At 35.2% G+C, this 2,342-nt stretch overlaps 2 long non-coding RNA genes across 2 annotated transcripts; one reads left to right on the forward strand and one right to left on the reverse strand.

Annotated features, from left to right (window-relative positions):
• The first annotated feature begins 9 nt into the window (after positions 1-9).
• LOC109586073 (uncharacterized) lies at positions 10-725 on the forward strand. The gene is made up of 3 exons (XR_002186797.1): positions 10-191; positions 425-544; positions 704-725. It is a non-coding gene; the product is annotated as an uncharacterized LOC109586073 (long non-coding RNA).
• Positions 726-1,114: 389 nt separating this feature from the next.
• LOC109586078 (uncharacterized) lies at positions 1,115-1,599 on the reverse strand. The gene is made up of 2 exons (XR_002186802.1): positions 1,387-1,599; positions 1,115-1,335 (listed from the first exon to the last, which is right to left on the reverse strand). It is a non-coding gene; the product is annotated as an uncharacterized LOC109586078 (long non-coding RNA).
• Positions 1,600-2,342: the final 743 nt, after the last annotated feature.

Consider the following 2,342-nt stretch of genomic DNA (forward strand, 5'->3'; position numbering starts at 1 on the left):
GGTACCCCATTACTCCTCGGTTCTGTACTAAAGACGGCCGGTACATTCTATATACTGGCAGGGTTCCTCTTTGCCTCATTTTTATTTGTGTTGCTAACGCTTCCTGAAACAAAAGGAGAGAGTCTAGAGAGAATTGATGAATTGTTTCTAAGGCCATGGCTACAGAGGATTAACCTATTCTACTATCTGAGGTACATGTACATGTATACACAGCCTGTTTGTTGAAATGTGATAACACTTATACTGTACTTCTTTACATTATTATGTTTAATAGAATCATTACAAGTACATGTACATGTAGCTGGATTGATAATGGGGCAATGTATTAAAAATGTGCATGTCTGCGTGAATGCATACTGAAATTTATAGGATCTACATGTAATATCTCAATAAAAAACAATTCTTAACCTTTATTCTCTAATAGGTGTTGTTGTCCATGGTCTAATGCTTGTAGGGTAAGGACTGCACAAGAAGAGGACACTGTAGCCATTGTTGGTATAAAGAATGAGAACAAAGATGATACGAGTGATGAGGCTGAAGATGAGTGAGTATTTAATCATATACCCTCTCTTTCTCTTCCTCCTCCCTGACTTTCTCTCTTCTCTCTGTCTGTCCCCTCTCCTCTCTCTTTCTCAATCCCATTCTTGATCGCATTACTCTATAATCATATGCATGTACTGTACTTTCTCTCTTCTCTCTACAGTGAGAATGAGTCACTGATAAAAGATACAGATGTCCTTGAGTCTAGTCTTTCAGCTAAATTTGACAAATAACAGATGAAGCAACCTTTGTATCATTTTGTGTACTGCATAACAACATTCAGTGTTAAATTTTTATGATATAGACAGATTTTATTATTTTGCTATTATTCTTAAAAATTAATACGTATCACATTATAATAATGGAACTATGACATGGGTAGACTTATAGATCTAATAGCAACAATAATTATGTACTCTTGCCTCTTGCTTGGTAACATAAAGCAGAGATAAAACCGGGTTTACTTAACAATATTAGTTACATGCATAATTCTATGTGTGCTCTTGGAGCTAAGCCATAATTGATCATGACATTAGAGATGGCTAGCAACTGGTGCTTCAGAAGAGATTATACATTTTTGACCAGTAAACAGATGATGAACAAAATAATTATACAATAAAATATGGAAATATAAACAATAGTCCAATACAGAGAAAACTTATATATACAATATAGAGAATAAAATTCATAAAAACAAGTGTAAGTATAGTGGTAAGTGGAATTGAGTCACATAACACAGTTCAGTTTTGGGTCGAGCCGTTTTGGGTAGATCTACTTTGCAAAGCTCGCTACAACCTAAGAATACAATAGCCAGTCAGTAAGTGCTGTACAAATAATTTCACTCACCATTTCTTCTTTTCTGTAAAAGTAACTTTTTTCCACTTCTTGCACAGGTTCCACCAAGAAACAATCATCTTCATTATTCTTAGACCAGATTTTATCACCAGCAATGATGGCTGCAGGACCTGCTCCTACAGCTGTCTCTTGAACCGGTCGGCGAGGAAGAGCTGCTGCTATCAAGTTGATAGCTCCTGCTTCTCTAAGCCACATTATAAATAGCAGTAAAAGTATCATCTTTATCTAGACTTTATGCTTTACAATGATGAACTTTTATAATGTCAATTGCTATGAATATCATTAACAAAGAAAAATCATTTTTATTTTTTTGTTAATGATATTCACAGATAAGGATGACCAAAAAAATGCAAGCTATAGCAACATTCACTCTATGAATATCATTAGTATGGCAAGCCATTTGTATCATAATTACATGGGACATTACTAGGAGATAGCACAGCTCATCATCGTATCATATCACTGAAATCATGATGATGAAACCATGTGCTTTAATTATTCATTGTGATAGGGCGTGTCCTTGGGTTTATTGTAATCACGTGACCTATTAAAACTCAAAATGTCTGGCAATTGGAAGTGCTTTTTTTTCCCCAAGAATTGTCCTCTTTCCTAGTTGATTCACAGCCCAGAGAGTAAAAACAGTAAAGAGCATACTATGTACAGCTTGTGCACGTCTGCACGAGCCACTGAAGTCATGTGATAGTCACGTGACACGCGGTAGATGATAAACAATAATTATTTTTACAGATTATTTAGAAAATGAACAGTTTGTTCATATAAATTGATGCCATAGTCATTTGATAAATCCAAAGGATTTATTGCTTGAGTTAATGTCATATAATCTCTTTGTGATATCAAATAAGATGATTCGGGTACATCTAATGTACTGCTGTCTCCCGAGGGAATGGGGCCTTCATCATCCACTCCATATGAATCATCAACATCTG

This window comes from Amphimedon queenslandica, unplaced genomic scaffold (genome assembly GCF_000090795.2).
Source record: "Amphimedon queenslandica unplaced genomic scaffold, v1.1 AMPQUscaffold_12953, whole genome shotgun sequence".
Taxonomy (NCBI): Eukaryota; Metazoa; Porifera; class Demospongiae; order Haplosclerida; family Niphatidae; genus Amphimedon; species Amphimedon queenslandica.